This window comes from Trachurus japonicus, chromosome 8 (assembly GCF_045865225.1).
Source record: "Trachurus japonicus isolate A0001 chromosome 8, Traja_1.0".
In the NCBI taxonomy this organism is placed as follows: Eukaryota; Metazoa; Chordata; class Actinopteri; order Carangiformes; family Carangidae; genus Trachurus; species Trachurus japonicus.
In genome coordinates this window covers 15577716-15592186 of record NC_140914.1, presented here as the reverse complement: position 1 = coordinate 15592186, position 14471 = coordinate 15577716, and the positions used below count along the sequence as shown (strand labels likewise).

The 14471-nt window shown below is 41.1% G+C and overlaps 1 long non-coding RNA gene across 1 annotated transcript in view; it reads right to left on the bottom strand.

Moving 5' to 3' along the window:
* The window catches only part of LOC146982915 (uncharacterized), a 119339-nt gene that overhangs the window by 40650 nt on the left and 64218 nt on the right, over positions 1 to 14471 (bottom strand). The gene's annotated exons all lie outside the window — the stretch shown is intronic.

Sequence of the window (14471 nt, the reverse complement as noted above, 5' to 3'; positions counted from 1 at the left end):
ATTATTTGTTTGCTGCAAGCATTTTCACTTAAGAAAAACACACAGGTGTCAAAAACCAAATTGCAAGATGTCGCTGTAAACGGCTTGTCGCCATTCCTGCTGCCTCTTCCAGAACTTTCCGACCCGACTGGCTTTATATGACACTTGATGTGGAGCTACATTTCTGCATATCAAAATAGTAAAGTTACATTTTTTTTTTTTTTGCCACACCAATGAAAAAAAGAGGAATGAGTAGAGATCATAACTCCTCTGGTCCAGTGGGTAGAATGCTCAAGTTGGCCCTGGCATGCATGCCAAGCAGCCGTCTCTAACCAGCCCAGTGCCAGGGCCGCGCTGCTGAATTTTAATGATTCATTATGCTGTGGAGGGGCCCCATTGTGTCCCTTTATCCGGAGAGCTAGAAAGGAATTAATTGGACAGAAAATGGAAGGGCAAGGGGAACTGACAAGCCATTAAGAGGGTCCTGAATGGACGATTAGATGCACATGGGGGGAGGATTTTTCCCCCTCCCTCGCTGTCTCATATCACAACGCTCCACAAACAAAAAACAACAAGAATGACCACCAGACCAAACTGTAGAAATCATATCAGTGCACATAATCTGTAGATAATAAAAGAAGATAATACCACAGCAGATGGGGTGTGGGTGGCTCAAGAACGACTTGTTGTTTTTCTTCTCTCAAAGTCTTTTTTTTTTTCACCAGTGTTTGCCAAATACTTTCAGGAGGAACTCTTGAGAAAGAACAGGAGTGAATAAAAGTGAGGCAAAAAGGCTCTTCAGGGTGCTTGGGTCCTGTTTCCCTGGAACTTGTCCACAGTTTCTGATTGGGCCTCCTGAAAGCCCTACTGTAAATACCTAAAAAAAAACAATGAACTGGAAAGGGGGGGCTTCACTGTGAGTTACATCAGTGCATTATATTGAATGAAGGAATGAAAGAATGAATGAACGAAGGAAGGAAGAAGCATTTTTTACGCCGCCGCTGCAACTTTGTCTGAGAAAACTGGTTCATTTATGAGCATGTACTCAAATGTAGTGCTACAAAATACTGTAACACTACATATACACTACATAGCGTAGATATTCACACGCTCACATATACCCTCTCACTCCACACTAGCACAGTATACTTGCACAAATTAGAAATCCAAATGAAAAATAAAATTTTGATCATTCCGCTGCACGGAGGCTGTGATACATTCCAGCTGTCACGTTTGCTGATGATGGAGGGAAGGGAGTTACAGAACGAAGAGGGCGTCGTGGTCTTGGACCCAGAGGATACGAGGGAGGGGATGGGGGGTGTGAGGCACTATGAACCCGGTGGAACTGGTGTGTTAACCACCTGACCACATCCCATTGTTAGGAGTGGGATAACTCACCCGGTAATAGTCTCATCCAGTCTAATGAGCCTGGCTGACTCAGGGCATGTTTCGGGGGAAAAAGAGGGAGCTGGGAACTGTGAAAACTTTGAGAATGCAAGGCTGATTTGCAAGGGAAATGAAGTGGACATAAAGCATGGTTATTGCCCGTCACTGAATCGGCTCTTCCTGATCCCACTTTGATGCACTGAGTCCTCCCACTCCTCCTGCATTCAGCCGATATCTCCTCTTCGTTGTATTACTGTTAAAACAAATAATACATATTTCCTAGTCAAGAAAACAATAATATAAATTCATTTTTATATTTCAACCACACCAATTAGCGATACTATTAAGCTACAACTTTATTTTAAGTAACTTCTTTTACTGTGTATGGAGATACAACGGTGACACTGAAGCGGTACAGCCCCATTTAAAAAAAATGCAGCCTTACCCTCTCTTGTTTGCTTCAGTATCTCATGCAGCTTCCAAAGCAAACACACTCAACTAAATCTTAGCCGCTCCGCCCGAGCAAATGACTTCCTGAGGCCTATTTTGCCTTGTCTTTCTCTTCTTCTCACTAAATAAAGCAGTCTAATTTTATTATTGGTGTCTACACTGTTTGCTGGCATGACCACGCCAAGCAAAACAGGGTGGCAGACAGAACCAACATTGACTTGCCCAATTCCTCATAGATGGGCCCGCACAGAGGAGAAGGCAGAGCTGAGGACTGCCAACACTCCGGCTCTCAAAAGCCACTAAATTGATGCTGGCTCCACTAAGGTCATCTACAATTGGTCCACGATACTCATATCACTCATTATAACCAGTTTAGCCAATGCAGATTTCTTTTCTTTTTCTTTTTTTTTTTTTGAAGGAGATTGACAAACTTTTGTAAAAACTATCTGAAGGTGCAAATCCAAACTAGAGCAGTTTCAGTTTAACTGTCCATAAAGTTGCTGTTTGTTTATACTTTAAGGATTGAAATGTTTCTCGGTAAAAAATCTGGAGGGATCAATAAATAAATCTTTGTTAAAACTTTGTGATCATGACATTTAAATTTTGGTGCTTCAGGCATGAAAAAAAAGAAGAGAAAAAAATATCAAATTTGAAGTAAATCTGTCCCAATGGAGCGACTGATTATGGTTGTTTACAGACAAGATATTCAGACCTGAGTCTAAAAGTATTTGTAAATAATTCTCAGTGTCTGTTTCAACCTGCTTGGAGTGCCAGATGGGGAGGGATTACTGCACCAGGGAAAGTCACAGTGTCAGGTTACTTTGCAACTTTTCTGATTATTGAAACTTTTTGGTACTCATTATAAATTTCACATTTGTTAAAATTCACATTTTAATCATCACAAAATCACATAAAAGGGGTTGAATATTACATGAAATAGCCTAATTTATTCAATGCACCATAACACGTGTTTAGTGATGGTATTGAAGAGTCGCCACAGGTGGAGAGATCTGAGGTTCAAATAAATTCATAAATTAAAACAAGAAAAGAAATTGAGAAAGAAAAATACAGCAACAATTTGACATCTGGTCATGTTCTGTTCTCTGAACAGTTGTCCACAGTCTTTCACTTTCTTTTTTCATTGGTTCTCTCCTTTTCACTTTTTCTTGGCACATCTCAATTGTGAATGGGGTGGCAACGTAGCTGTTCATCTTCTTTCCACAGCTTTAAGACTTGTTGATTAGTAACTATGGCTGTGTTTCCATTGTCACAGCTTTCTGCTTTTATTGAACTGTGGCACTGCTCCATCATCATCTACTTTCTCCATCGTTACATGAACTTCTCTCAACCCTTTTCGCTCCACATTGTCTGATTTCTTACCCACCATAGAGCCACTCTACTGTGGTACAGACTGGAGATTTTCAATGATAAACACCAGTTTATATAATATTATATGTCCACTTTCAAGTTAACAATGAAGCCAAAGTAAATCTTTTTCAAATTTGAAATTATGTAGTTCCGCGTGTATTTTAAAATGAACTGGTCATTGCACATGAGAAACCATTTCTATCAAGATTCTTGGACAATATGAGGGAATGTCTCCCCTGGTCGTTGTAATTAAGAATGATGAATTAGCATATTACTGCCCCTCCACAGACACACACTCACATTGTTACGCTACCCCGAGCACCCACACAAGTTGCACTCCTCTGTCTCACTGCTGACAGAGGGAGAGAGACAGAGCCACCAGCATGTGGGATCCTGTAAGACCCTGGAATGTGGAGTGTGGGAGGAACATTTGCCACACATTTCCATGCTACTGATGCAGAGGTAACAGAGGTAGAAAGAAGGAGAGAAAATGCGATAAGGAAAAAAAAGATGCCAAAATATGATAAAGAGTTAATAAATGGTCGGAAGCCTAGAGAGACGCTCAGGTAGAAGGAAAAGGATGAATAAAAATCTCTCTCCCTCATTTCTCTTGTTGTTCGTGGAGCTCCTTGGCAGAGATCGCGGCGGGGACAGCAGGACCAGAGTTTTAAATGTAGCTCAGTGTTGGCAAAGCCGTGTGCGAGTGCACTCTGTGGGAGCACCGAATCTTGTCGCGCAGCGCAACATGGCGATTCAGACAAAACAGTAGAGCCCATCAAAACCCATTTACCCTCGAGGTGCATATATACTGTACCCCACAAGCTGCGGTCGGATTTTCTATATTCACAAGCTCCATTCTCACAAGCTTCTATAGCATAGTGCCATGAGGAATGCATTTTAAAACCATGTCTGCGATGCACACTTTCTCTGGTTTCTGGGCCACACTAAAACGGACAGAACACCACAACATATTAGGTGACCATTGCAATATTTGTTTAATACGCATATGATCAGCAACACATGTCCATCCTCTCACACTTGATATCTTTTGTGGTATGACAAAGAGCAGGGGAGAGGGGGAGAGGGGAAAAGAGGGAAGAGTTTGTTCTCCCATGTGGTTTTGGCCCGTTCTAAGGGGCTTGGAGCCACGCCAGTCTTTCCTTGATCCAGCCTTTGATATGGATGGGGTTCATTATGTAACTGAATCTATTGTCACAGAATAAAACAATATGGGGCCAGTGGGAGAGGTGTGTTATGTGTGTGTGTGTGCGCGCATTTGTGGACCACAGAGGATCTACAATGCAAGTGGCTGAAGGGGAATTTACACAACCCTCTCTCACCTTTTCACAGCCCTGACACCGTGAAGTGCTCCTGCTCCCTACTCCGGCTTTGAAATGAGCCGCGCGCTGTATCAGCAACACAATCTCCAAACAGGTTTCTCACTTTACAGTTGCTGAAGTTGTGTTAGAGAATTTAGCAACAAATCCTTTCATCCATTCTCTTGTTTTCTGCACTCACACAACTACGTACAAGAGAAAGAACAAAGCCTATGCTGAATTATAGCAGCCATTACTGTACCACCTCCCAGAAACTTAACAGATTCTAATAGATGAACCTTCTTCCTTACTCCTCGATGCTTTGTCTTACACAACAGGAAACATCAACATTTTAGACTCGACACACCAAACCCAAGAACTTGATCAGTCGCTCGCATTCAGTCAACATCATTACAGGACCACAACAAATACAGATGGACGTAAAGCGAACTTGACACTGGTTTTTTTTTACCATCATCCTCTGTCTTGCTCTTCTGCTACAGCTTAGACCCCCTTTTTTCCTGAGACTGAGTGTCCTCAGTGAGGCTGGGGAGCTGGGACTGAGCACGGAGAGCGAGACGCAGCCGTAGCCTTTTAGTGGTCTGCTGAGTTCATTATGGCCAAGCTATGGTGGGAGCAGCAAAACCTCAGTGTGGTTGCAGAGGTCACCCGCTGCACAACGCTCTGGCGCCTACAACCCAGCACCGGGTCTCTGACCGTCGCTTGCTCCCACAGACGAGGGAGACACAGCGGGGAACATATATAGGCCCTGAACTGTGGCTTTAAGGCGTTGGAAGAGTTTGTGATGGCTGTCACTAGCTGTGCTGGGGATGAGCATTGATTTGACTGCAGCAGCCAAATGCTGCTTGATGCAAATACAGCTCATTATATTTGGAGCAGGCGGAGGTTACAATGATTTGAATGAATGAAAATATTATATGAGCTTGTTGCCAGCCTGCCTCTCCAAACTTGGTGCTTTGTGATGTCAGTGATGTAAGAAAGAAGGCAGGACCGGGTCTAGGTACACAGTAAATGGTCAGTGGTGGCATTGCTGTCTGGGATGGTCAGTCTTGACCACTAAACACTAATACTGGAGACTGTGGTTTCCAACCATCTTCTCTCTATTCCCTTATTCCTTAAGGTAATGTTTAGTTTGGCTCTGCTCCATCATTTTCTCCCATGTTGAGAATTGACATGACAACAATTACAATTACATTCATGATATTTCATGGAGAAACAGCAATGATTTTTGACAGCGCAGTGTTGACTTTTCAGGAAGGCCAGGAATAACTCACACTCGGTAAGGACACCCACAGCCAGAGCCCCGAGAACTAAACCGCCTGGTTCAGGTTCAAAATCAACATAAACTGGAGATCAATGTCTGCTGACCAGTCATTAAACAGCTAACTGGTTGTGTATTCAGAAAAAAAACTCAACAAGAGACAGATAAAAAAAATCTAAATCTCATGTCTGATGTATTACATACTGGAAGCATCACAATTTTCTATTCAAAATAAAAGTCCCTAAGGACCAAAGATAAATGTCTCTCTCACAAGCCTCCTCTATGTTCTTCAGCCAAGAGTTAAAAGAAGGGACCTGCCGCCCCCCTCCCCCCCCTCCTCCGTTCTCCATTGTTCGAGTTGTCCTGTAGAGCCCATTTCCAGTCACATGTCGCAACCCCACTAGATGCATCACTCTTCAGTCAAAGAAAACACTGCTAATTTGTCTTGGTGACAGGGCCATGATGTCACATGGTAATGAAGTAATGGTAGTGTCAAATTTGAACGGTTTGACACAAACATGAAAGCGAAGGACAGACAGACGACCGAGTTGGGCCCTGCCAGGATGCAGGAGGGGTGACGTAGTAAACCCTTGGTTGTGCCAGAAAGACGAACTATTCACTGTAGCAGCTAATGAGCTTGACCTTTGACCCTTTACAGGCAGGGGGCCTGGTGCTATACTGCCCCTGCTCGTGTTTTTTTTGTTTTGTTTTTTTACAGTTTCTTGGAATGGGCTGGATGGAAAAATAATAACAAGCTCCAACAAACAAGAGAGAATATGTTGATACAGAAATGGATTTCATACTCTATTTTAGTGCATGGCATGGTGACTGAAATCATCTGAAACAGAGCTCTGGTTATTGCTCTGCTCTAATCCAATGATCTGAGTAGAAATGTGTCCCACTAAGTTTGTGCTTTAGTCAAGGTCCTGTTTAACTTTGTACTCTTTTATATTAAGTTAGAAAAGCTATCATTATCCCTCTTCTCCTTTGTGAAATGACAGACAAAACATTTTAGCAGAGAGCTAGGGATAGAAAACACACACATGCATGCATAAACAAACTGAACTAGCAAGGTCGCCAGAAAGTTAGTTTCAGTAACTGGCAGCATTATAGAGGGGGTAGAAAGGTACACAGGAATATGATCGAAAGTGAAGGATGGCTTTTTTAATAAAACAAACCTTTTGCTGCTTTGTGGTGTGATATCCCTGAGAAGAAGTTCTCTCCATGCAGCAGGGGAGGGAGACAGGAGACGGCACAGGGCAACAAGACCTAAATGGTGAAGGTTACTGGAGGTTAGAAACCCACACAAAAGCAGAGGAAATCACTGGAGCGGGCGGACGGTCAGTTCTTTTTTCAAATTTATAATGGCACTTGCATTGGCTGCAGTGTTATGTAAGAAAAATACATTAAGGTTGTGAAAGAACATTTTTATATTTTTTTGCAACCTCAGTAGCAGGTGTGGGGATGTGAATGGTTGAAATAGCAGAGTCAAAGCTGCTTACTCCTGCATAGGACCCATTGTTTAGAATACGACTCATGTCAAAAAACATGTTGTACACTGATTAAAATTTCAACATGTCAAAGACATGTGTAACTAATAATAAACAGTTGCAGAAGTACAATAGGACCAAGCAGCAGTTTCCTGGGCTGAACAATTAAGTTGTCGTCTAAATGCTAAAAACTGCATTTCCTCAACTGACCACTTGAGGGTGGTGCCAATCCCTGAATACTGTATACTCTCATGTTAAAATGGCCAAATTTATGGCAAAAACAGGTTAACAGCATACTACCAAAAGCTTTCTGGAGCAAAATTCTTTTTCCTGACAACTGTTGGATTTGTAGCTACTGTACATATCTCACCTTTTTTCATTTTCTGAAATGTTATTAAGTTTGCATAATTCAGGGTGTGCCACTTGTGCGTGCAATAGGTGGGTGAGTGAAGGTCGGCCACAAGTTGGCAAGGGCCGAAGTCTAAGCTCCACACACCCAAACCAATTTAATTTACCAATTTTTTGATTACTCAACAATTAGGTGGAGTCAGACACTTTCAGAAGGGTGACAGAAACACATGAGTGACATCACAGAATGAATGAATGAATGAATGAATGACTTTTATTATTGTATCATGCATACTTCTGTATGCCCAGCCCGCATGGGCTTATAAGACACCAAGAAAACAACCCAGGACCAGAGCACAAGAGGTGAACCATCCAGACTGTGGCACAGTTTGTATCAAAAATTTGGTCAAAGTTAGCTACTGCAATCTAGATTTGATCAGTTACACTGATTTTTTAAAATATGACTTGAATTAGTTCCTATGTTGACCAACAAACACCATCCTCTGCCCAATTAAGTGATTGAATCTAATTTTAGTAGCTGTTTTCTTTCTTTTTTTAGTTGGATGCCTTCACAAATCCATTTGGAATATTAACCTCACCCACACAATCCTTTTCTAAATTAATTCATTTTTGTATTGTTTTGGTTCATGTCCACTTATAGACTAAGTTACAAGTATTTCACAGGCTTGCACTGTTGATCCTGACTTTATTATGCTGCTGTGGCCGCTCAGGAATTTTATGATTCCAATTTCTAATTTTTTAAAATCATTTTTGACACTTACCTCTCTCATTCTCAGCTTTGCTTTCCTTCACCAATATTGTGTGTGTGCGTCTGTGTGTGTCTGTGTGTGTGTGTTTGCCTGCCTGTGCACATGTAAATGTAGCTGCTCTCCCAGGATGGGCCTAATCCCGGGGTGGCAGGAGTAGAGGGGGAGCCAGCACATGTGCAGATCTTTCAACTGCGGTTTGCGATGTTTAGTCTTGCTTCGTCAGCATTTTTGAACCCAGTCCAGAAAAGCTTTCAATTGCCCATAATTCTAGACTCCCTCTGCATCCCGAAGCCCAATCACCCTCTCTGTCCTGAGGACTTCCCCATCACAAGACGGGAAAAAATAAATAAATAAAATGAACATAACAAAATCATCATCAAAATGTGATGTTAATTTCCTCCGAGGTAAAGGAGCGCGTTAAGATTTTTGCAGGCAGGGACTTTCCAAACATCACTCATGATCGCTCATCACTAGGCAGGTTGGCTCTGCCATGACAAAGGTATCACTTGCTTTTCATCCTAAACTCTCTGCCACCCTCCTCGCCTCTCCCTCTCTTCTCTGAAATATCTCCAGGGCAGCTGATTTGACTCGCAAAACAAGCCGCATTCTGGCATGAAGGTCGAGGGGGTTTCCCCTACATTTGCAGGCTACACTTTATCTCTGGCGTCCCTGTCAAAATACAACCCACAGTCATGTAATATCTTAAAATTGCATCTGAAAAGATGGGAAGGTGCATGCATGTCACATGCTTGTTTAATCAAATATTTAAAGTTAATATATTTAGTTTAGCAATACAAATCTAATTTCAGTGAAGTTGTCTGTGTTCATTGGTACAAGGTGCTGCCTGTTTCCTGCACAAACTATTTGATCACAATGACCAAGTTTTTCTTTTACATATTATTCCTTCATGTGTACTGTTCGTGTGAGTGAGATCATGAGGGACCTAAAGGACGCAGCTCTCTGCCCTCACTTGTGTCCTCAGCACCTTCAGCTATAATAACACTCAGTGGCCAAAGACAGGACAACTGCTCCGCACAGTAATAACTTTTGCTTTCTTGGCTCTTGCAGCTGTCCGGTCACCCAGGTCCTCAGTTCATAACAACAGCTGAGGCTCAGCCTCTTGACTGGTAGAAACCTCCATGCCGTGAGTGGCATAACCTCCAAAATACGATCCCCTCAAAACTGTCCTTAAACATTTTTGTACAGCTTTTTATTTCCCCTGAACAATCATTTAACCCCACTTCCATCTAAAATGATCCTAATTTTGAAAAAACATCTATTCAACAATGACTGGAAATGGACTAAAATTAGACTAAGGCTTCACTTTCTTCATCCCAATTCCCAGATTTCTCTTCAACCCAACCCACTCAAACCATTCACTCAAACTATACACAGAAGTAATAGCAGAGTCTCTTGTAACAGCTAAACACACAAAACCCAGTGTATCTTTTACACCTCATGACCCATCTCCCGCACACACACTTCCTCTCTGCGGACAGGGGGAGAGGAGAATCAAACAGAAGAAACTATCAGCTTACAGCTCAAAGTGGGGAATTTGTGTGTCATCTTCACTTTCTCCTGGAAAATATAAGACCCACAGGTGGTTAAATCTACTCAGCAGAAGGCGATTTCCCCAAAGGAGGCCAAGTTCCACCTGTTCTCCCAGTTTCCACAGAAATCAGTCACAGCTGAGTAACATGACCCTCTTAAACATGTACATAGCAAAGCTGTAAATCGTTTTGGTTCATGTAAATTTGTGGCAGAACAGTGACAACAATATATGTACTTACATGACTATGTTGTATAAAGTACATGATAAATGTTCTTCATAAAGATGAGTGGAGTCATTCAGAAGGCTTGGGCACTGACTGTGGCCGCGCAGTGAGGGGTTTGCCACAAGATGGCACTGTGGCACTTCCACCCAATTCATTTTTGTCCTGAAAGCTGTTGCTCCACCCTGTGTTGAGAAGAATGCATTACACACAACTTCCTTTCCTCCCAAGTTCACTTACTTTGGAGGATCGTTTAAGCAGTTGATTGTGTAAAATACAGCAAAATGTTCTTCTGTGTTTACGGGTCAGTTACTGAGCTCAACAGTTCTTGCACCATGTTTCAGCCCTCAACAGTTTTCATTACATCTGAAGACAAATTGACACCTGACTTGAAACGGCAGGGATAATCGATAATCATCATCAACAACAAAAACAACAACAACCACCTCAGGAGGTGATTATGCTTCCTACACTCCTCACCTACTCTCACCATCTTTGCACACTCGGGTTACAGACGTTACAGACACTGACCAGCCCAAAAGTCAAGCAACCAAAATACCACATGATCTCTCAGCTCAGTATCTCTGACAAAAAGTGTTTACAATTAACTCAGATGGGAAAATTAATAACACAAAACCCCAAAGCAACCAAAAACGATTTCCTGCATTCAAAGAAACTTAAAGACACAGTCAAACAGCATCCCCCAGATTAATTGAGAGTTTTGAGACTGGTCTGAAAAGTGCAATAACAGAAAAGTGGAAATGTTTGGATTTTAGGTAGAAAACATTGTATGATGGTGCAGCAAAAGCGTTCAGCCAGGAGAAGATATTGGCACTGACAGTGAATGGGCCTACTGGGCCTAAGATGGCATACATTACTGTACCTTGTCAAAAACAAACAAAAAAAAATCAAGAAGCAGGTGACAGATATTTTCTGCCCCACCTAGATTACTTGTGTGATATTATGAGGCCAATTTAGCTGTGAGCTGCTACCCTGTAGAGATAAGGAACAAAGTCAAAGATGCCTGGTATAGGGTTGATTATTTTTAACTTGAGCCAAATTATCTGATGAATCATGGTGCTCCCTCTGGAACCACAAAAGTGCTTCAAATGTCCCCTTTAAAGGCCTTGAAGTGGAGGCAGCAGTATGTCAATCACAAGACATTACTTTCAAACAGTCAAAATAAAAAATGCAAAGTACAACAATCTATAGGCCTATCTCTTTATGAAAAATGTTTTTATTTGACTAAAACACCAATTCAACATGTGCGTGAGTGCAACATGCATGTTGAATGATTAATTTTCACCAAATAATTTGCAAAAGCAATCAAACTGGGTTCTATACATGGCACATTTTGAGTCAAGATTGCCGCAAGATAAAATGAAGATATTTCTGTCTGCACATTACCCTGTAGAAATGCCTGTCTTTTAGCTCTTTATTATTCAGCAGCATTTACCAAACAAAAATAGGATCCATTAATTTCCTGGGCTCCAATGGGTAAATTATGTCAGTGATGATAGATGATGCCTCATTAAACTTTTATATTATCAAATTGCCTGCACAATGAAACCTGGTAACCTGTCTTGTTTGCACATTGTTGCTGAACCTAGCAACATATAAGTTTTATTCCAAAAGACAATTCAGTTCAACTGCAATTAATTTGAAGGCATGGTTATAAATTACTGCTAAGTGGGGGGATGACACCAACACCATCAACATCGTAGCTACAATGTGACCAACAGCTGCATGAAATAAGCACTGGTTTGCTGAAGTTGGCCTCCAACATAGTAACAGACCTATTCCTCTTAATTACCTACTAACAAATTGTTCAACCATATGAGCAAGAGGCTATATGGTGCATTTTTAAAGTAGCCTATTTAACAGAAATGGATAGGACCCAATCATATGTTCTACAATCAATGTGAAATGAGTTTGGCATACTATACACCATACAAGCAAACTAAGCACAAGTATCAAACATAAATGAGTGGCTATTTTACTCTGTTTCTAACTGCTTTCACACCCAAAGCCTCCCAAGCTTAAAAAACGCCAGAATTAGCTAATTAACTCATTTTCAATGAAAGCCGGCAACCTGAGCGACCAAAGCGTCACCAGAGAAGTTGAGTTGAGGCCTTGTCCACAAAATGTGTTCCCGGTTTAATGTCCACAAGCAACCTTGCTTTTGGAACCAAAGTCAAAACACAATGCTAAACACCTCTACTTGGAGTTGTTAGCTAGCGTTAACGTTAGCTTGCTAGCTAAAATCGACTTGATAAAGTTGCTGTTGTTGTTTATTGGCATGCTGTCATATCCAGTTGCTCAACCTAAGCTCCACTACTTCCTGAACTTTAGCCAGCTCCTTTATTTCCTGTCTTACATTATTGGACAAACTGATTAATCCAGGTGTGTCTGACCAGTGTGGTGAGGTCAGACACACCTGGATTAATCAGTTTGTGCAACGGACCCCAACAACTGCAAGAAGACAGCAGTGCCACGCCCAGGCGGTCGGCTGTCTTTACACTGCAGGTCTTGATGCCCAATTCCGATTTGTTGCCTAGGGTGAATATGGGTAAAGTGGGACAATGGGTAAAGTGGGACAGTTAAGCTTAATCATGTTTATCTTTACATGTGTATACTTCTATTACTAAAAATCATCATTGAGCTAATCATAGGTATGTATGAGATTAAAAAAGAGTGGTTCTGTGTCCATGACATCACTTCCAGGGGCGTGGCTCACCATATTCAACTACCTCCACAGTGAAACAGGGTGGTAGCTAAAATGACATAGCGTTCTTAGCTGAAAGATGTTAGTGTTCTAGAAATAAGCAAACTGGTGGATAGTTTGTAATTGTGATATATTTTGTTAGGGGGTGTAATGGTGATTCATAATTTTTAAAAATCACATCCATGTGAGTCTTACATTTTTTTTAAAGTGGCATTTTGCTACTGTCCCAGTCTACCAATGTGCTATTGGTAAAGTGGGACAGAGTGTTATTGGCAAACTGGGACAATCATTTAAGTCATTCTAAAGGTAGAAATAAGTTCCACTTTTATTCATCCCCCATAAATTTAGCTATGGCTAGCTAGATATATAAACAAATTTACTTAAATTGCATAAATCAAGGTAGCTACAATGAAAATTATGCTTGTGATGCTTAGCTAGCCTATCCTAGCTAGCTAGTAGGCTAATGCTAATTGGCCTAATCCTATTTCAGAATCCAATGGCAGAAAAGAGCAGAACAGGGACAAGGAAAATAAAGATTTTAAAATAAAATTGTATTTTTAATAAAAACGTTAATATTTCTATTCATTAGAAATTAATTGTTGTTGTTTATATTATTGTGTTTAAATAGAAATGGAGGTGTCCCAGTTTGCCAATATATGGTGTCTCACTTTACCAATAGTGCCTCAAAATTTTGGTTTTGGGTCAATTTTTTTTGGGTGAAGGGTCATTCATCCAGTGTTTAATGTTTCTTTGTTTTTTCTTCTACATAGTATAGGAGAGATCTTAAGCTATTTAGAATGGTATCATATGATGGGCTAAGACATTTGGTTCATAATCAAAAAGGATGTTGAAGGTAGATTTTCAGAAAGTGTCCCAGTTTACCCATATTCACCCTATATCCGATTTTTTTGACGGTCTATTTACATGTTCTATCAGAAGTGACCCAGATCTGATAATCTGCATTTACACCTGCTGTGCTTGCATGAAACGACCCGCTGGAAATAAACTAGTGATTTCAGGAAATTGTCACGTAATAATATAAGAATATTTTTAAACAAAGGTGAGTCTGGTGTTCAGAGTTTATATCCAACACGTCACTTACAAAGTGAACGTTACAAAATAACGTTAGTGAAGTGGCTGCGTGAAACGTGAAATCTGGTGTTTATCTCGCGCTCCCTCGCTTTCCCTCGTATCGATCCGCATAGAAATGAATGTTACTGTAGTGGCTATATGAAAACAAGAACTAGTGAGGGGGAAAAAACAGACGCGTGGACACCACAAAAATTATTTTTTTATTTATTTAAACCTTTATTTTAACTCGTTGGTCACTGAGGTTTCCGTCATTTACAGGGACGACGAGTTTATTAAACACTGTAACGCCTGTGACAGTGATTTCATTTTGATTTATTTCATTCATGGTATTCTCACATAGTTGCACATATACATTGTGTACACATTTAAATTCTGATTACAGCTGGCCACAGCTGGCCACGGTAGTCCAGGTCAGCCCCACGTGTCAATCACGGACTACAGAGGTTCAGCGAGACGCGTGAGCACGTGAATTAATATTATCATTGATGACGTA